General features: G+C 47.4%; 1 long non-coding RNA gene across 1 annotated transcript in view; it reads right to left on the reverse strand.

Moving 5' to 3' along the window:
- Positions 1 to 13096, reverse strand: part of LOC144578284 (uncharacterized) — a 29634-nt gene extending 16538 nt beyond the window's left edge. The window contains exons 1-2 of the long non-coding RNA XR_013523761.1: positions 12900 to 13096; positions 10095 to 12100 (exon numbers count right to left, since the gene is read on the reverse strand). This is a non-coding gene — a long non-coding RNA (uncharacterized LOC144578284). The remainder of the gene's footprint in view (positions 1 to 10094; positions 12101 to 12899) is intronic.
- Positions 13097 to 21491: the final 8395 nt, after the last annotated feature.

The following is a 21491-nucleotide window of genomic DNA, read 5'->3' on the forward strand; positions in this document are numbered from 1 at the left end:
TGTACAAAGACATTTATTTCAATATTATTTGAGGTTTTTTTTAACTGTGTAATCACAGGTGTGCCTTCTCTCCCTTCCTCTCTAGTCTCCATCTCTGGAAATTGCGAATGGGGGAGGAAAGCCCTTTTCCATCCTATGGGAGCAGAGAACCCGTTCCAATCTAAGTGCTGATGAGGATGCAGGGAAACTGGAAGTATCCTCACCGCTGGTGGGAACGTAACCAGACAGCCACACTGGAAAATGGTTGGGCCATTTCTTATAAAACTAAACACACACATATCATCATCTAACCCAAAAAACATATTTTTGGGCATTTATCCCAGAGAAATGAAAACGTGTTCACACAAAGAAACTCACACAGAAGTGTTCATAGCAGTGATACTGGTAACAGCCAAAACCCAAAATGGAGGGAGCACGGCAGACGAGAGGCGGGACTAGACTGTAGCTCTGACTCAGACAGGCAGACAGAGCAGCACGTGGAGGGTCGCACTGTGAATTTTTACAACAGAACAACTGCAGGAATAAATCAGGAAACCCGAGAGGACCCACAGACACTTTGAAGGGAGTGGATTGCTCCTGCAGGACCTGGGAGATGCTCCAAATACAGTGACTGCGCAAACTGTGCTAGTGGGAAAGGGAGATCATCTGCCCCCAAACACACACCCCCCAGTGGGGAAACTGAAGGTCTAGATTACAGGAGAAGGTTCTGACCTTACCTGGAGCTGAGTCAATTTAGAGAGCCCAGCAAAATACAGGGGAAGTAGAAGCGGCAGCAAAAGCCCTGTGAGCTCGCTGGGTCCCCTAGCAAACCAATTCTGCCTGGCATCACAGAGGTTCTTCAGGAGGGTGGTCGGAAGCACTAGAAAAAGGCTACAGGGAAAAGGAAATCTCCAGCTGAACTTCATACAGTTTGAACTGATCGAGAAGTATCCTGGCCAGAACTTGGAGGACGGGGTAAATCCGGCGTGCAGACTCCGCAGGCAGGGGAAGGAAAGCCACACTTGCTTTCACAGCAGGGAGGTGGGTAGCCTGGGGCACGTTCTCAGTCCTGTTTGCCCATTGTCTGGAAAGAGACTCAGTGCTGTTGGTGGGGCACAGCAGGAGTGAGACCGGCCCTTCGGATTCTGTGGGAGCTGGATGAGGCCTGTGACTGTGGCTTTCTCCACTTCTCTGACAACCTTCATGACACAGTAGAGGCAGACATAATCCTCCTAGGAACATAACTCTATTGACCTGGGCACCTCACCCCGTCTCCCACAGCAGCCACAGCAACACCACCCAAGGGGAGTCTGAGCTCAGACATGCCTATCCCAAACCAAGAAGAAATCCCTAATTTACCTGAAAAAATAATTCAGGAGATTAGTTGTTAAGCTAATCAGGGAGGCACCAGAGAAAGGCAAAGCCCAATGTAAGGAAATCCAAGAAATGACACAAGAAGTCAAGGGAGAACTATTCAATGAAATAGGTGCCATCAATTAAAAAACAATCTAAACTTAGGAACAATGGACACACTTAGAGAAATGCAAAATGCTCTGGAAAGCCTCAGCAATAGGATCAAACAAGTAGAAGAAAGAAAGTCAGAGCCCAAAGACAAGGTCTTTGAATTAACCCAATCTAAGAAAAATTTTAAAAAAATACAAACAAAGCCTCTAAGAAGTTTGGGATTATGTTAAGTGCCCAAACCTAATTGGCATTCCTGAGGAAGAAGAGAAATCTAAAAGTTTGGAAAACATATTTGGGGCAATAACTGAGGCAAACTTCCCCACCCTTGCTAGAGACCTAGACACCCAAATACAAGAAGCACAAAGAGCACCTGGGAATCCCTCACAAAAAGCTCATTGCCAAGGCACACTGTCATCATGTTATCTAAAGTTAAGACAAAGGGAAAACCTGTAAGAGCCATGAGACAGAGCACAGGATGGAGAAGAGGTGCACTTGCCCAGTGCTGGCTCTTGCTAGTGTGCCATAGTGGTTTGGTACATTTCTGCCCTCCAGAGGGAGGACCTTGGCGGGGCAGGCTCCAAGAGTCTCACTGCCTCATCTGCGTGAATTGGTAGGCATGTATGGAGGAGACATAGTAGAGAAATTGACATTAAATTTGCCTAGATGGCACAGTGTGGGAAAGAAAGACACAACATACACACAAACACACAAATGTTTTGCCTCGGAAATTGTATTAAGTTTGAGAACACTGTTAACACTGTATGTAAGAGATCAGGACACTTTGCAAGTCACGCTAACAAAGGCCCCTTGGTGCACGATTGGAGAAGAGGAAACTGTTATTATAAGCATTTTTTTTTTTTGAGACGGAGTTTCGCTCTTGTTACCCAGGCTGGAGTGCAATGGTGCGATCTCAGCTCACCGCAACCTCCGCCTCCTGGGTTCAGGCAATTCTCCTGCCTCAGCCTCCTGAGTAGATGGGATTACAGGCATGCGCCACCATGCCCAGCTAATTTTTTGTGTTTTTAGTAGAGATGGGGTTTCACCATGTTGACCAGGATGGTCTCGATCTCTTGACCTCGTGATCCACCCGCCTCGGCCTCCCAAAATGCTGGGATTACATTATTTTCTGTTAATTCTTCTATATAATATAATTGATAACACGTCAAGCTTTTCCTTTAAAACATTCATCTTATCCATGTGCTTAATAGGAAGATAGTCTCAGCCTGCTCAGCTTCGACCTGCAGCAAAGCAATTATTTATTTCAACATTTGCATTTAAACCAAATGGTATTAAAATTCATCAAGGCGAGATCACTAACATCACAAAACTGAGGGCAATGCTATCTCAGCCCAGCTCTTTGAAGCAATCTATCCTCAAATAATGAGACAGTCTACGATCAACACAAATTATAGCTGACTTTATTGTATTTTCCATTTAGATATGATTGCAACACCATTAATGAAAAAAATCCAGCAGTTGGCTTTCTGTCAACAATGAAGTCAACCTCAAGCAATCGTGAACCAAGAAAATTCCCTTTGCTATGAGGACACTGTGTCCATTTTATGAGATCAGGTGGTTTGTGGAACTCTAAATAAGGCAGCAATGTTCAATTTTGACAACGCTGCTCACAAAACGCAATGTGCACAGGGCCTGTAGCACCAGATAGCTTCAGTTGCAAAAGGTCCTCCTCCTCTTTCAGCAAAGCAACTGTTTCTTGAAGCACCCAGAGTCCAAGAGCTCTTTATGTTCAAGGGAACACTCCCTGGGTGAACTTTAATTAGTGGTGAAATATAATCCCAGCTAAGTCATGAAGATGACAATTTATTCTTGTAGAACTTGAATCAATACCCCTGGAGCTCCCGAAGAGCCAGTAATTCGTATTTATTGTTTAATTGCTTCTATTTCATCTCAACCACAGAAGCGCCTCTGGGAGGAGGGGAGGCAACCGCAGCCCCTGCCATGCAGAAGGCAGTAGGAAAACTGTTTGGCGGGTGTGTTACTTTGTTGGATAATGGTCCTCTCTGCCCTGCTTACGGGAGTCAGCTGGGCTGCGTGTGCATAACGTGTTACCAGCAGGAACTCATCATTGTCTTTAAACTGCACACTGGCTTCGGCAGCTTTTGTTTTTCCTCCACTGTACTGGAATAGACGGGAGAGCAAGATCAAGGTACTTCGTTAAGACCACTAATGTTTTTACGTGCTGGGTCACTGTCACAAAACCCAAAATGAAGATAACCAGCCCTGAGGTCAGCCTCACACTGAGCTTATGCAATCCAGGAGGCACCAGGCTGTTTGAGTGCTTGCTTCCTGGAAGGACCTTATGACCCATTTTTACATAAACTCATAGACCTGCAAAACAGCAGGCTATCATCAGACCTTCTCATGATGGCAGGACACACTGCTGGAAGCCAAATGTTCTGAATGCCCATGCGGGGCTGTTTTTCCTAGGACCAGGGTTGGAAAATTAAGCTTTCATTTCTCAGACACTACTTACTTGGAATGGGCATCCATTGAGCTAAGGTCTTGATATGATTTGGTTCTGTGACCCCATGAAATCTCATGTCAAGTAGTATCCCCAGTGTTGGAGTCGGGGCTGGTGAAAGGTGGCTGGATCACAGGGGTGGTCCTCCATGAAATGCTTAGACCATCCCCTTGGTGCTGTTCTCATGATAGTGAGTGGGGTTCATTAATGAGATCTGGGGTTGTTTAAAAGTGTGTGGCCCCTCCCGCCACCACTCTTCTGCCACATAAGGCGGGCCTGCTTCCCCTTCACCTTCCGCCATGACGGTAAGTTTCCTGCAGCCTCTCCAGAAGCAGAAGCCACTCTGCTTCCTGTACAGCCTGCAGAACGGTGAGCCAATTAAAACTCTTCTTTATAAATTACCCAGTCTTGGGTATTTCTTTATAACAGTGCAAGAACAGACTAATACACATCTGGAGGCTAAAAAAATCCCAAAATCTATTTTTAAATTAAATATAAAACTTAGCTCTGAATTTCCTGTGAGTTGTAAGTATCATATAAATAAATATACAAGAAATGTTTGCTATCATACAGTCCAGCAATCCCTTAATCCAAAGGAAAAGAAATCAGTAGGTGGAAGGGATACCCATACTCACGTTTATCAAAACACTAATCTCATAGCAAAGATGTGGAATCCACCTACGTGCCCTTCCACAGATGAATGGATAAAGAAAATGTGGTACTTGTACACAATGGAATCCTGCTTGGCCATAAGAAAGAATGAAAACATGTCATTTGCAGCAACATGGTTGGAATTTAAGGCCATTATCTTAAGTGAAATAAGCTAAGCACCGAAAGACAAATATCACATGTTCTAACCCAGGAGAGGTAACAGGAGCTTGACCTCATGGGCATGGAACACAGAACAGACACTAGAGACTGGGAAGACTGTGAGGGATGGTAGGGGGTGAAGAAAGCTTAGTAATGGTATAAATAGACAGACAGAAGAAGTTCTAATGTTTGATAGCAGACTAGGGTGACTATACTCAGAAACAATATTGTATGTACATTTCAAAGTAACTAGAAGAGAGGACTTAGAATGACACAACACATGAAAATGAGCACTCAAGTGACTGACATGGTTTGGATCCATGTCCCCACCCAAATCTCAGGTTGCAATATAATCCCCAATGTTGAAGGTAAGGCCTGGTGGGGGGTGCATTAGTCCATTTTCATGCTGCTGATAAAGCCATACCCAAGACTGGGAAGAAAAAGAGGTTTCATGAACTTACAGTTTCACGTGGCTGGGGAGGCCTCACAATCATGGTGGGAGGCAAGGAGGAGCAAGTCATGTCTTACACGGATGGTGGCAGGCAAAGAGAGACAGAACTTGAGCAGGAAAACTTCCATTTTTAAAACCATCAGATCTCATGAGACATATTCACTGTCGGGAGAACAGCATGGGAAAGACCTGCCCCCTTGATTCAACTACCTCCCACTGGGTTCCTCTCAAGACACATGGTAACCATGGGAGTTACAATTCAAGATGAGATTTGGGTGGATATACAACAAAACCGCATCTGGAGGTGACTGAATCCTGGGGGTGGATTTCTCATGGATGGCTTAGCACCATCCTGTTGCTGCTGTTCTTGTGATAGTGAGTTATCATGAGATCTGGTTGTTTCAAAGTGTGTAGCACCTCCCTCTTCTCTCCCTCTCTCCCTCCCCCACCAACCATTTGGAGTGCTGCTCCCCATTCACCTTCCACCATGATTGTAAGTTTCGGGATGTCTCCCCAAAGCCCAGCAGATGCCAGCATCATGCACCCTGTACAGCCTGCAAAACCATAAGTCAAACATCTTTTCTTTATAAATTAATCAGTCTCAGGTATTTCTTTATAACAGTGCAAGAATGTACTAAGAGTGATGGGTATCCCAAATATTTCATTTGATCATTACACATTCTATGCATGTAATCAACACACATACTCCACAAATATGTAAAATAAGGGAGAAAAAAGAAATTGGTTGGCTAATAGTGTGGAGATTGCAGGTTACCAAATTTAATAGAATGAAGTATTGTTTAATACAGAGGACTTGTTAATATACAATAAGACAAAATCAAATATAAACCCTTATTAATGATCCATTCATTCATTAAACCAGAACCTTGGAGTTTGCATGATGAATATGTAACACGTTGCTAATCTCACTAGTGTTTCGTGTAAACATGTTTGAGTGAATGCTATCACTCAGACTTGGCACAGCTTCCTTCTGACTTTGCCCCAGTTTGCTTGAATAAGAAGTCTCAGCTATATTTACATATGCCTTTACCTATAATCATCCTCCTTACAAAAGATGATGCCATGTTCCTCCAGGAATGTATGTTAGCTCAGACATGCGCACATTTGGAAACAGTTGAAAACATTATCAAGGCCTGTAACTAATTCAAGCAAACAAAGCTATTACAAAGCTATATATGTGTGTGGATCAAAAGCGCAGGTGGGAGAGTAAGGGCTTTAGCTCTCAGAGGCAGCGCCAGTCATTCAGGTCTACCTTAAAAAGGGAAACCTTCACATAGGATGAAGAATTTGAAGAAAATGAGAAGGCTTTAAGAGCAGAAAAGAATGAAGACAGCACATTAAGTACAAAGATAAAAAGATAAAAGGGCATATTTAGGCAAGGTACGATAGTTTGGTTAGATTGGAATGTTCACATAATAGGACTTACACCAAAAAAAGTTCTTTGTAGTGCCTGTTTAAAAAGGACATGAGGCCAGGCGCAGTGGCTCACACCTGTAATCCCAGCACTCTGGGAGGCTGAAGAGGGTGAATCACAAGGTCAAGGGATTGAGACCATCCTGGCCAACATGGTGAAATCCCATCTCTACTAAAAATACAAAAATTAGCTAGACACAGTGATGCGCACCTGTAGTCCCAGCTACTCAGGAAGCTGAGGCAGGTGAATCACTTGAACCCGGGAAGCAGAGACTGCAGTGAGCCAAGATCACACCACTGTACTCCAGCCTGGAGACAGAGCAAAACTCTGCCTCAAAAAAAAGGCCATGAACACAGTGAAAATCATTAAAATATGGGTAAAATGGCAAGTCTACTCAATGAAGGAGGAAAAAAAAGATCATTTTACCAGAAAACTTACACTTAGTAATTCTATTTAAATTGTGGTGATAATGATAGGAGTCACCAGTACACACCCATGTCCAAACTCTAACTCACCACGTCATCTACACTAACTATGTGCAGTTTTGGGATATTCACTACTCAGTAAAGCTGGGTGTGGCGGGGAGAGAAGCACCTATAGGAATTCAGATTTATCAAGATGAATTAGCAAGACACTAGCACCTTTATGAAAGGTTTAATTATTTTTTAATTGACAAATTGTATACCCTTATGATGTACATCGTGTTTTGATACATTTTTGAATGGTTAAATAAAGCTATCTCACATATGGTATATAGATAGATAGATAAAAAAATTTTTTTTGAGACTAAGCCTTGCTCTGTCACCCAGGCTGGAGTGCAGTGGCACAATCTCAGTTCACTGCAACTTCTGCTTCCCAAGTTCAAGAGATCCTCCCACCTCAGCCTCCCAAATAGCTGCAACTACAGGCATGTGCCAACATGCTTGGCTAATTTTTGTAGTTTTAGCAGAGATGTGGTTTCGCCATGTTGGCCAGGCTGGTCTTGAACTCCTGACCTCAAGTGATCCACCCACCTCAGCCTCCCACAGTTGCTGGGATTACAGCTGTGAGGCCACCACATCCAGCCTCACATACTTATATTTTTTTGTGTGGTGAGAACATTTCAAACCTACTATGTCAGCAATTTTCAAGTACACAATTCATTACTATTAACAGTTGTCACCATGTTGAACAATTTCCTGAACTATTCCTACAAAATGTTTAAAAAGTTCTTTAAATACCAAAGAAAAATAAATTAATTTAAAAATTAAAATGACATAATGTCTAATTGACATAAAATATGTTAGTGGTATATAAAAAACAATTTACAAGCCATCTACACAGTATAAACCATGTATGCATTGAATATTAATAGAAAATATTTACGTAGCTGGCCATCTGTACAGTGGTATGTCAGGACTTCTCACTTTTTTTTTTTTTTGGAAACAGGGTCTCTCTCTGTCACACAGGCTGGAATGCAGTGGCATAATCTCACTCGGCTCACTGTAACCTCCACCTCCCAGGTTCAAGGGATTCTCCTGCCTCAGCCTCCCAAGTAGCTGGGATTACCAGCGTGCACCACCACACCAGCTAATTTTTGGGGGGTTTTTTTTGTACAGAAGGGGTTTCGCCACGTTGACCAGGCTGTCTCGAACTCCTGACCTCAAGTGATTAGCTCGCCTCGGCCTCCCAAAGTGCTGAGATTTCAGACATGAGCCACTGCGCCCAACCATAGCAGTCTTTAATAACTTTTGTGAATGTTCAGAAATTCCACACAATAAGCAGCTATTCCTTCCTAATCAGCTACACACACACACACACAAAGTTCTCAAATCAGCTATATACATACATAAGCTAATTTTGTTTTTAATTAAATATATTAAATTGCAAATTTTGGCCCTGAGTTTGCTGCCTGAGCTCAATGTCTTCCTTTACAGTTTGACTGCAAGGACAGGAAACTGGGCTGGCGGTTGGCGCTGTGCTCAGCAGGGCTGCGGTTCGAGTGTCACCCGCCCACCCTTCTTCCCCGCCCAGTCGCAGGTCCCTCCCTGCCGGGGAGCCCCAGTGCTCGGCCCCTCTTTCCTGCGAAAGTCTCCTGGCGGGTCCGGGGGCTGTTCCCACCCACGTCCGCGTGGCGCCGCCGCCGTCTGTGCCCGCAGTGGGACCGCTGGACGCTCTGGCCTGGGAGCGCGGGGCGCAGGCCCGGCCCCTAGTCCGCGATGGAGATGGACTCGTGCGGAGGGCGGGAAAATCGCCGGCTGTGGGGCTGCCTGGGAGGCAGACGCTGCGACAGGAGCGGGCCCGGGGCCCTGACTCGCCTCCGCCTGCGGGAACCTTGAGCGCCCCCAGCGCCGGGGAGGGAGCTGCCCCTGCGGACTCCGAGCCCGGTCTCCCTGCCGGGGCCTCCGCAGTCTCCAGCCGCGCCCGCAACTCCGCGGGCCTCTGGGTCTTTGCCTCGGAATCTCCAGCCCCGGGCGGCTCCTTCCATGACCGGCGCATCGCGCGCTCCACGTTCTGCTCTGATTCCGCGCCTGGGGAATCACCGCTGGGGCTCAGACCGCGCCCTCCTCGCCTGGTCCCAAAACGCCTGGCGGGGCCCTGGCGAAGGGGGCGGAGACCAGCGACCTCCTCCAGGCCCGTGGGGGTCTACGAAGCGTCCCCTCTGCGCGCTCTCCGGAGACCCCCGCCCTGCGGCGAGCTGCCCCTGGCCCGGTCCCTCCCCGGCGCGCGCCCCGCTCCTCGGCCCTGGGATCCCCGCCTCCGCCAGCAGAGGCCGCGCCGGGGAGAACGCGACCTCCACCACCCGCTCTTCCCGGAACGGAAGCCGGCGGCCCCTGTCCCCGAGACGCCGCGAGGTCCTCCCACCCACCCACCCCTCTGCAGGCGAGGCTGCGGCTCCGGCCCCCCACGCTCAGGGCGAGCCCCCTGAGCCACGCGAGACAGGAATCCAGGTCGTGAGCGTCCTTAGCCCAGATGTTCTAGAATCAAGGGGAGGGAGTCCCAGCTTATGAGTCGGCCTCTAAAACCAGCATTTCATATAAATGAAAATTGCCAATTGCCAGATGACTCAAATCCCGAAAGGATTTCCCTACTGCACATCAACAAACCACCCAGCAAAGGCAGCGCAGCCCCTACCGCTAAGAACCAGAGGCAGGCGGGCGCCGGCAGCCAAGCCAAGTGAATGCGGCTCCGGACTCCTTTGGCTGGGGGGAAACGGGGTCTCACTTCATGGGGGGCAGGAATTAGGACGTCTGGGCCAGCAGAGGGACTCAGTGTCCGTGAGTCCTCAGGACATCCATGCATGCAGGAGGGACGCCCCCACCCAGCAGCCTCTGGCACTCACCGCAGAGCGGGCAGCGAACAAGTCTCGTGCTTTACTCTCATCTGAAGGGCTCCATCTGAGTGGGAATCCCCAGGTGGAACCGCCTTCACCTGGAATTTATCTTGTCTCTAACCTTCTCCGAAATTAAACTGACTGTTTGCCAGGCCCTCACCTGCACCGTGTCTGAATCTGAGGCGCGACAGGTGGCCGGCCTTTCAGCTGCACCCAACACGCAGGTGTGAGCTCCTCCACCCTGCCCGGGGGCCATGTTCCTCTGGGTTTTACTTGATTCGGGTACTGCCGTCTCCCCCAAGTTCTGCTTCCCCTCGCCGGGGTTACTTGTAAGGGCCTTCCAGAGGGTAGAGACTCGTCCATTCTGGGCCGGAACCCCCAGGGGCCCTGGCACCCCAGAGGCCGAGTCTCCCGCGGGAAGCAACCGGGCCTGCGGGCGGCTCACTGACGTCACACCCCTGAGCCTGGTGTTGGAGACCAAAGAATTACCACTCTGTTGATGCCACAAACAAGAGCTGTTTGTTACAGGACACTGCTTGGGAATTGTTGCACTAAATATCTTGCTGCCGTTAGTCTTCTAAAACTCATACAGGTCATTTATCAATTAAATAACTTGCCCATGTGGATGGATCTCACTGGTCATGCTGTGTGTAGCAAGCTTTTGGGAGCCTGAGATGCCTCCCACTTGCACACATTTATGATTGTGTAATTCTGGTCCTGGGGTGTGACTGCTTCTTCCTGACCGTCTCTGAAGCTTTGGCTCAGCTTTGGGTGAAGAGGAGTTGAGAATGCACAAAAAGATACACACTCCAGCTTCAGCAAGCACTAGCCTCGGGCGGCACGCAGCGCCTGACAGGGCCAGGCAGCTCCGGGGGACTGGCTGCTGCCACACACCCCGACGTGGCGCCTGGAGGAGCTGCTGGGATGAACCCACAACTCACATCGCTCCTGTTAGGGTCATTGCAGTCACTGATCAGAGGGGAGATGACCCAGTGCAAGACATCACAAGGCCTCATCTCCAGCCCGCCCACTCCTGGGAATGAGTGAGAGTTCACAAGCGCCTGGGGGCCCAAGAGGCCTGCGGCCACCCTGTGATGGGTCTCCACCGATGAGGACCCAGCCACCGAAAGTCCAGCTCCTGCCCTCCTCCCAGGATCCAGCAGCAAGGTGGGCGTGTGAGGCCTGGGGCACTTTGCAGAGTGCCTCGTGGAACTCCAGTTGTCAGTGTCCGTGAATGCATAAGCCTGGCCCAAGGACACTCAAGAAATGCAGGTACTCACCCAGATGACATAACAGCAGAGATGCCAGAGAGGACTCGTGCTAACTCCCCCAGAGCCTGGAGCATAAAGAACACGCTGGAAAGCCCTAACTGACCTCCGCCTCATTCTGTGTCCAAAACCACAGCCTCCCCATAACCTTACAGCACCAAGCCACTGAGAGCTGCCCTGCTCGGGCTTTATTGGCCCCAGAGCTCTGAAATCACAATCTTTAGCATGGCCCAGTGCGGCACTTCAATTTAGCAGCCTTCCGCAATGCCAGCAGACAACCATAAAACTCAGAGGTCAGCTTAGGGCTGGCAGCAGGTGAGTTATAAGCCAGCGTTGGAGGGAGGGAAATAGGTAGGTCTCTGCCCTCTGAGACCTTTCTAGACATTGCTGCTCTTTTATTCACCTGCAGCCTCAGCAGTGCAAGTCGTGGAGGGGGGAGAATGAGAGGCAAACAGCCTGGGCCCAAATCGCCCGGTGGGGAACAGCGGTCTTTGTGAGCCATCACCTCCCCTCCCTCCCCTCAATAACATAAATCTGATTCACGTTGAGTCATTCACGGATTCTCTGAATTCCTCTCTCCAGATAAATTGCAGAGACGGGGTGGTGTCGGCTCCGGATAGAGTATGTTGAGTTGATACAGCTGGACCCGCTGCAAGGAATGGCTCTAATTGATACCCACGGGGCAGATGGGATGGTGCAGAGTCAAAATGCTTCGCAGGGAAACTTTTGGCCACCACCCTCCCTGGTAACCTGATTATTTGAAATTGCATGGAGCAGAAAGAAGAGTAGAGTTTGCCAAATTGTGCTTTCCAGAAGTCCGTTTTGCAGCATATCAATTGTAGTAATGGGGAAGGGTTCGTTGTGGTTCTCATCATTGTTAGGGGGAGGCTTGTGGAAGCTGTTAAGATACAAATGTGCATTGGAAAACTACAGGAAAGGCAGTAAGCAGTCAGCACCCTTCCCACAGCCTCTGAGCCTGATGCTCCGACCTGCAGGGCCCCTCAGTGCCTCTCGCCTGACTTGACCATGGTCTGCTCTCTTCCGCCACCACACCAGCCCCAGTGATGCTGTCCGATCAGAAGGGCAATGAGCTCACTCTTCTGTTCCAAGCCCTCCAGAACCTTCTCCAGCCACTTGGGAAAAAAGCTAAAAACCTTACCTTGGCCTGGAACACCTACACACTTTGCCCTCCCTCTTCCTCTTTTTTGTTTTCTTATTAATTGTTGTTGTTGAGACCAGGTCCCACTATATTGCCCAGGCTGGTCTCAAACACCTGGGCTTAAGTGGTCTGCCCGCCTCAGCCTCCAAACATTCTGGGATTACAGGTGTGAGCCACCGTGCCTGCCCCGCTGCCTTCCTCTTGCTGTTTCTCACTCCCCCGGTTGACTTGCTCACCAGGTCCTTTGTCCGGTCCCTCAACCTGAACGCTCGTCCCCACGTTATCCACCTGCTTACCCCTCACCTGCGTCAGCACTTCCCCGAGACCTCCCTGTGCCGACCAGCACTGCTCCCATGCCCATCTCCCACCATGCCCATCTCCCACCATGCCCATCTCCCACCATGCCCATCTCCCACCACGCTTTTTCCTCTTAACACTAACTGCTGCTTAATAGAATATGATCTGTCTCCACGAGAACGTGACCCCCCACCCCAGATCAAGGTCTTGGTCTTGTTCTCACTGTGTTTCCAGCACCCACCAGTGCACACATTAGGGATCCGTTCAAGGTATATTTGCCAACCGTGTCCCTATCACAGGTTCTTTCAGGAGGCTGACATTCCATCTCCACTCTTCCTGAAAGTTAGAAAAATCTTAGCTCTTGCCCCTGCCATGCTAACCCCTGTGTGGCTTTGGGTAAGTGACTGCGCCTCTCTCTAAAGTTAGAGGGTTGGGCTCAATCCAGAGTCACCAGCTGAATGTCCTCAGGGGCCAGAAAGAAATGACATTGTGATGTAGACCAGGGGTCAGACAAGAGGGTGTGGCAGGGATTGGGGTGAACTGGAGAGTCTACATGGATACCTAAAAATATTTAAAATTGGTCAAGTGCCGTCTACAAGAAATACTTCTGCAGGCCACAAATCAGTCATGTGAGGGCCGCACGCTCCCTAAAGCCCACTTCACGCAAAATTTCTCAATTCCAAGATCTGTATGAACTGGGACAAATCATTCCCCCAAAGAAATCTGTTTTCATCTGGTTGTCTGGAAAATAATTTATTGTAGGGTACCTGTTTCAGGGATCTCCAAAGTATCTGGAGACATAGGCACAGGGGTCCTTCCAGGGACCTCAGCCAAAGGATTCTGTTCCCTTCAGCCTGGTGACTACAGTTATGACATGCGCTATCCTGCGAGCACAGGCTCCTCCCTGCAGCCCAGTGACTCCAGTTCTGAGACGCGCTATCCTGCGAGCACAGGCTCCTGTTCCTCCACTCTTGGCTCAGTCTCTAAGTGCCTGCTTTCAAATTCCAATGGGAGGAGCCTTTGGGCCTGTCTCAGAGCCAGCTCCGGAGCAGCAATGGCCCACGAAGGGCCAGGACATGTGGTCCAATCCTAGCCGTATGAGCATGCTCAAACAGTGTGATAGAGTTTGGCTGTGTCCCCACCCAAATCTCATCCTGAATTGTAGCTCCTTAATTCCCATGTGTTGAGGGAGGGACCCAGTGAGAGATAATTGGATCATGGGGGCAGTTTCTCCATACCGTTCCTGTGGTACTGAGTAAGTCTCACGGATCTGATGGTTTTATAAGGAGAAACCCCTTTCAATTGGTTCTCATTCTCTCTTGCCTGCTGCCATGATTGTGAGGCCTCCCCAGCCATGGGAACTGTGGGTCCACTAAACTTTTTCTTTATAAATTACCCTGTCTCGGGTATGCCTGTTATCAGCAGCGCAAAAAGAGACTAATACACACTAGATGGGGGTGAGCAACAGAACTTCCCAATGCAAGATCAAAATGAACAGTTTCAAGTTTCCCAGTTATATTTTCTCTGGACATTTCTGCTTTTCCATCTTTCCAGTGGAACCCGCAGGCTGCAGCTGCTGCTTTCTTCCCCTCCTGGCTCACGATGTGTCCAAAGCAACAGCCTCCCCATATCCTCACAGCACTAAGCACAGAACTGCTCTGCTCAGCCCATATTGGCCCCAAAGCTCTAAAACCACAGCCTTAATATTGCCCAGTGCAACACTTCAAAGTCCTGGCACCCCTCTGGTGGGCGTGGCTTCCCACCAGCACCCGAGGGGCTGCCTGCCTCTGTCTGCCTGGCATTTTTCTGTTGGGTTGGAAGGGAGCCTTGGCCACTGAGCACATGGACACGGCGTTCTCCTGTGACCAGCAGTGTTGCCTCTGTCATTCATTCTCAGCACATATGAGATGTCATGGGACTTTATGAGTGCTAAATCAGTTTTATTGGCCATATGATTTGATTGATCTTGTTAGACCTGACAAGAAATCAATTGGAAAAAAAATATATGTACCTTCCCGGAATATGCTTTCCACTTTAAGGTAAAAGAACAATCTAACATGCAAGAGGAAGATCCAAGAAGCAGCCTTGGTGAAATATCACCACACTTGTGACCTGGAAAGAGGCTACTTTATGACCTCCAGAACCCAGAAGGAAATGAGGAGGGAGACAGATGAAAGGGACTCCATAAATTTAGTAATGTCACCCGCGGAGGGCCCTGAGAGCTTCAGAAAACAGGAGCTGCACTGTGCCCAGATGTTCTCCAGGCTCCTACCACAAACACCAGAGACAATGGCATTGCCACGGAAGTCACATGAGACAGACTTGAGACCCCTGGAGAGGTGGCAATGTCAGCGTCCACCCGCTGCCCCATGTGATAAAAAGAGGAAGGTCATCTTGAATCACAGTCATGCTGACTCTGCCATTCTCTGGCTGGGTGACCTTGAGCCAATAATGTTCCTTCTCTGGTCCTCAACATGCTCATATGTAAAATAGAGACAGTGAAAATACCACACCAGACAACACTGCAGCAAGGCGTGAGGCTGATGTGAGATCAGCACATAGCCAGGAACATACCAAGCCAGGAACGTGCAGAGCACCGCATAGCCAGGAACATACCAAGCCCCATACATGCTCGTGTGTGTGTGTGTGTGTGTGTGTGTGTGTGTGTGAAACGGAGTCTTGCTGTGTCGCCCAGGCTGGAGTGCAGTGGTGCAATCTCGGCTCACTGCAACCTCTACCTCCTGGGTTCAAGTGATTCTCTTGCCTCAGCCTCCTGAGTAGTTGGGATTACAGGGACGCACCACCACGCCTGGCTAATTTTGGTATTTTTAGTAGATACAGGGTTTTACCATGTTGGCCAGGCTGGTCATGAACTACTGACCTCAAGTGATCCACCCACCTCGGCCTCCCAAAGTGCTGGGATTACAGGCGTGAGCCTCCACGCCCGGCCTCCATGCACGCTGCTTGCTTCCTTGAGTAGCCGGTTATGAAGGTAAGTCCAGTGTTGATTCAACAGAGAGGGAGAATGACCCAGTGGAAGGAACCAGGCTGTGGAACCTAACAGACCAAGGTTCAAATGCGGATTCTCACAGCATGACCAGCTGTGACTCCCTAGGCCACTATTTCACCTTTGTTCCTTTGTCCATAAATAGGCCCTGTATCAGAATCACCTGTATTGCTTGGTAAAAGTTCCCATTTCTGAGGCTGGGAGTCTGTAATCCCAGCACTTTGGGAAACTGAGAAGGAGAGTTGTTTGAGCTCAGGAGTTTGAGACCAGCCTGGGCAACACAGCAAAACCCCATCTCTACAAAAAATTAAAATTAAAATTAACCAGGCATGGTGGAGCACGCCTATAGTCCCAGCTACTCAGGCACTAAGTGCAGAGATCACTTGAGCCCCCGGAGGTCGAGGCTGCAGTGAGCCATGATTGTGCCACTGCACTCCAGCCTAGATGACACAGACCCTGTCTCAAAAAAAAAAAAAAAGAGTCCCAATATCTGGGCCCCAGGCTCACAGAATCAGACCCTTTGAGGGTGAGACCCTACCCACTAAATTTCTAACAAGCTGCCTCCACCCCACTCCAGGTGGCTGGATTGCACAGTGGATTTGAGGACTACTGCACATGTTGCAGGCAGGCTGGGACCGCTGTCACTGGCTCTCCAGAGGAGCCTTTCATAAGAGGGCTGATTACCAAAGGTCCCTTGTAAGCCCCCAAGTTACCACCAGACACCTATGCAGGGGCTGCAGTCACCTCTGTGCCCTTCCCATCCCTAGGCCTCCCTATCCTGCTGCCTGGGACACTCTGTGAGCTCGAAAATAAAATTCAGAGGAGCTTTTCGGGACTCTGACATTTCAGAAGTGAAAGTGAGACGAAATTGAAAAGCAAGAACAATCTCCCCGCTCTGTGGCCGACACTCACCACCCGACCACTGCCAACACTGTTCTCTCCATGCCATTTTCTTTCTCTTTTAATCATTTTGGTCTGATAAGACTTTAGAAATTCATCCTTAGAGTCTGATAGGGTCATTTTATAGGCAAAGAAGCAGAGATTAAGAGATCTAGGAATTCTGGTTTTAAATTAATTTGGGTCTTTAGCAGCAAAATTCAGAACAAATGAGAAATTGGTATTTTCAAAATGCAAATATCTAAAGAATTCAGGGGTTGTGAGTCAACCTCACATTTCTGTTAATTGGATAAATTAACCTTTTCTCTAAGCCCCCTCCACAACTGTGACAATGGGGTGAAGGGGGAGGTGGGGGGGAGAAGTAGCTACCTGGAACATGGGACATGTCTGATAACACCAGCCTGCATGGAGAGCCACAGCGGGACGGATGGATACTTAAGGTTCCCTGAGGGTCCCAGGACGGCATTGGGTAGGAGAAGAGTGGGCTACAAGGTGAGTCGGGCTGTGAGGAAAGAGATAAAAGGATTAGAATGAGAACTCCATCTAGAGTCTTTGGCAACAATGAGACACTACTGCACACCTAGCAGAAAAGCCAAAATTCAGAACACTGACATTACCAGATGCTGGGGAGGGTGTGGAGGAACGGGAACTCGCATTCGCTGTTGGTGGGAATGCAAAATGGTACAGCCACTTTGGAAGACACTTTGACAGTTTCGTATAAAACCAAACATACTCTTCCCGTAAGATCCAGCAATCTCACTCCTTGGTATTTGCCCAGATGAGGTAAAAACCTAAGCCCACAAAAACTTGCGCATGAACATTTTAGCAGCTTTATTCATAGCTGCCAATACTTGGAAGCAATCAGGATGACCTGTGGTGAGTGAATGGATAAACACACTGTGAGGCATCCAAACAACAGAATATTATTCTGCAGTAAAACAAAAGAGAGCTGTGGGCTGGGCAAGGTGGCTCACGCCTGTAATCCCAGCATTTTGGGAGGCTGAGGCAAGTGAATCACAAGGTCAGAAGTTCGAGACCAGCCTGGCCAACATGGTGAAACCCCATTGCCACTAAAAATATAAAACTTAGCCAGGTGTGGTGGTGCATGCCTGTGTCCCAGCTACTCAGGAGGCTGAGACAGGAGAATCACTTGAACCTGGGAGGCAGAGGTTGCAGTGAGCCGAGATTGCGCCACTACACTCCAGCCTGTCTTTAAAAAAAGAAAAGAGAAAGTGAGCTGTCAACACATGGAAATACATGGAGGAAACTTAAATGCATATTGCCAAGTGAAGGAGAACAATCTCAAAAGGCTACATACTGTATGATTTCAACTGTATGACAGTCTAGAAAAGGCAAAACTATGGAGACAGTAAAGAGATCAGTGGTTGCCAGAGGGAGGGAGGGGTGAATAGTTGGAGTCCAGAGGATTATTAGGGGGGTGAAACTATTCTATATGATACTATAATGAAGGATACATTTTTCTAAACCTATAGAATGTACAACAGGAAGAGTTAGCGCCAATGTAAACTGTAAACTTTAGTTAATAACAATGTATCAACGTTAGCCCATTAAGTGTAACAAATGTACCACATGAACAAAATTATTATATTGCATAATTATATTATTACATAATATACATATTACATACTAGAATAATAATAAGGAAAACTAGAGGTGGGGCTTATATAGGAATGCTCTGTACTTTCTGCTAGATTTTTCTGAAATCTAAAACATATCTTAAAAATAAGCTCTATTAATTAAAACAAAAAAATTAGGCCAGGCATGGTGGTTCATGCCTATAATCTCAGCACTTTGGGAGAGTCACTTGAGGTCAGGAGTTCGAGACCAGCCTGGCCAATATGGTGAAATCCTGTCTCTACTAAAAACACAAAAATTAGCCAGGCATGGTAGCACGCGCCTGTAATCTACTCAAGAGGCTGAGGCAGGAGAAATGCTTGAACCTGGGAGGCAGAGGTTGCAGTGAACAGAGATCGTGCCACTGCACTCCAGCCTGGTAACAGAGAGAGACCCTGTCTCAAAAATAAAATAAAATAAAATAAATTAGAAAGAAAACCCATGGAGAAATTTTTTTAAACTGTGTTTGATCTGGCCCCTTACCCATTACAAAAAATAATTCTTTCATCCCCAAGTCCACAAACTCAGGCCAGGACTATGTTTGCTGCAGCCCTGCTGCACCGTCTATGGGGAAGGCTGTCAGGAGGTAAGCGTCACTGGAACAATGGATCTTTGAGCAAAAAGATCTGGGCTCCAAATGACTGAACTGAAACCAAACTTCAGAAAAGCAGCTTGGTTCAGAGGCAGCCCCAAGGCGCAGACATGGAAGGCAGTTTTCTACTAACAGGAAGCATATAATGTGGTTTTCTATTAACAGGAAGCACAGGAAGATACCCGCCTCCTTCGTTTTTATTAAATATTTACCCAGGAAGATGGCGTGGAGAACATCACATCACTTTTCACTTAATTTTTAGAGAAAAAGGGTAAGGGCCCTCTCCACCTGGAGGTCTTGGGACTGAGAAAGAAGAAGAAGAAGAAGAAGAAGAGGAAGAGGAAGAAGAAGAAGAAAGAAGAAGAAGAAGAAGAAGAAGAAGAAGAAGAAGAAGAAGAAGAAGAAGAAGAAGAAGAAGAAGAAGAAGAAGGGGAAGAGGAAGAAGAAGAAAGAAGAAGGAGGAGGAGGAGGAGGAGAAGAAAAGAAGAAGAAGAGAAAAGGGGAGGAGAAGGGAGAGAAGAAGGAAGGGAAAGAGTGAAAAGGAGGGGAAAAGCGGGGGAAGAGAGCAATAAGGCAGTAACTAACATTGGGCTCTTACCACGAGCCGTTACCATTGTTTTAAGCACTTTACACATAGCATCTTGTTGACAACCTGGTGAAGCAGGTACTATTATTACCTCCATTTTATGGTCCTGGAAAATTGTCCAAATTGGAAAATCCTGGGTGATGTGCTTCTATTCACAGCAGCCCGGATCTTTTCTTTGCCTCCTTTTATTTCAGTAGCAATTGAAGTTTGCACGGAAACTTCAGGAAGTTTGCAGGAAAGTCCTATCCCCGCTTTCCTTAGGTTTTCCTGTCTTGCTTCTGACCTGAGATTGTCATGGGTTGTCCAGGCCCAGTCAGCCCCCATGACCAGTGGCTCCAGATTCCAAAGACCACCTGTGGGTGGGACCATGCCCTTCAGAGGATGCCTGCAGCTGAGAGCCATATGTGGCCTGATTGGCCCATTGTGGGCCCTCCATGCTCTCCTTTATGTTCTCTAGATCACTCATTTTTACCCCACTTGAAATCAGGTGGCAGGCTCTGATATTCCTGGGCCTCATTATTCTACCTATAAAATAGGAATAATAAACCATGCCTTGAAGGTCATGCAAATGGATTACATTCTGACTGTGAACTGTAACCTTCAATGTTCTGCACAAATAAGGATGATGATAGTGCTGCTGTTGAAGGTAAGAATAATGATGCTGCTGATTGTGATGGTGATGATAATGATGGTGATAATCATAGTGATAATGGTGGCGATGATGATGATAGTGATTACAGTGATGATGGTGATGATGGTGATGGTGATGATGATAATGATGGTGATGATGGTGATGGTGATGATGGTGATGGTGATGATAATGGTGATGATGGTGATAATGGTGGTGATGATGACGATGATGATGATGGTGATGGTGGTGATGATGATGGTGGTGATGGTGATGATGATGGTAACAATGATGGTGATAGTGATGGTGGTGATGATAATGATGGTGGTGATAATGGTGATGGTGGTGGTGATTATGATGATAGTGATTACAGTGATGATGGTGGTCATAGTGGTGATGGTGATGATAGTGATGATGATGATGGTGGTGGTGATGATAATGATGGTGATGATGATGATGGTGATGATGGTGATGGTGATGATAATGGTGATGATGATGGTGATAATGGTGATGATGATGACGATGATAATTGTGGTGATGGTGATGATGATGGTGGTGATGGTGATGATAATGGTGATGATGATGGTGATAATGGTGATGATGATGATGATGATAATGATGGAGATGATGATGATGGTAACAATGATGGTGATAGTGATGATGATGATGATGGTGGTGATGGTGATGGTGATAATGGTGATGATGATGGTGATAATGGTGATGATGACGATGATGATAATGATGGTGATGATGATGATGGTAACAATGATGGTGATAGTGATGACAGTGATGATGATGATGGTGATGGTGATGGTGATGATGATGGTGATAATGGTGATGATGATAATGATGGTGATGATGATGATGGTAACAATGATGGTGATAGTGATGATAGTGATGATGATGATGATGATGGTGGTGATGGTGGTGATGACAATGATGGTGATGGTGATGATGGTGATAATGATCATGGTGACAATGATGACAGTGATGATCATGGTGATAGTGATAATCATGGTGATAACGATCCTGATAATGATGGCAATAGTGATGATGATAATGATGACAATGGTGATAGTGATAGTGATGATGATGATGATAGTGATGTCAATGATGGTGGTGATGGTGATGATGATGATGATGGTGGCGCTAAAATTCGGGAAATGTTTCCATGCCCCAATCGTCTTTTCATTTCACCCTCTTTGCTATTATAGGGCATACCTCCCCACATAATGGTCTCTTCATTTGGGGCAGTCTCATTTCCTTTTATTTGCCCATTCCTAAGTTTGAATTTCTCCAGCAGTGCATCACAGTCCCTTTCGTCCTCCATCACACACCCTCTTTGGATGTCTCCCAAATGCAGTCATCAGCTTCCTTTATCTCCTCTCATTGTCTGTCTGTGAGAGACTTTACACTTGGGCATAACCAGGAATGGAAGCAAGATCTTTATCTAAATCTCCTGCTGCCTCCCTGAGCCCACAGCAGAGA

The sequence above is a fragment of the Callithrix jacchus genome, chromosome 11 (genome assembly GCF_049354715.1).
Source record: "Callithrix jacchus isolate 240 chromosome 11, calJac240_pri, whole genome shotgun sequence".
Lineage (NCBI taxonomy): Eukaryota > Metazoa > Chordata > Mammalia > Primates > Cebidae > Callithrix > Callithrix jacchus.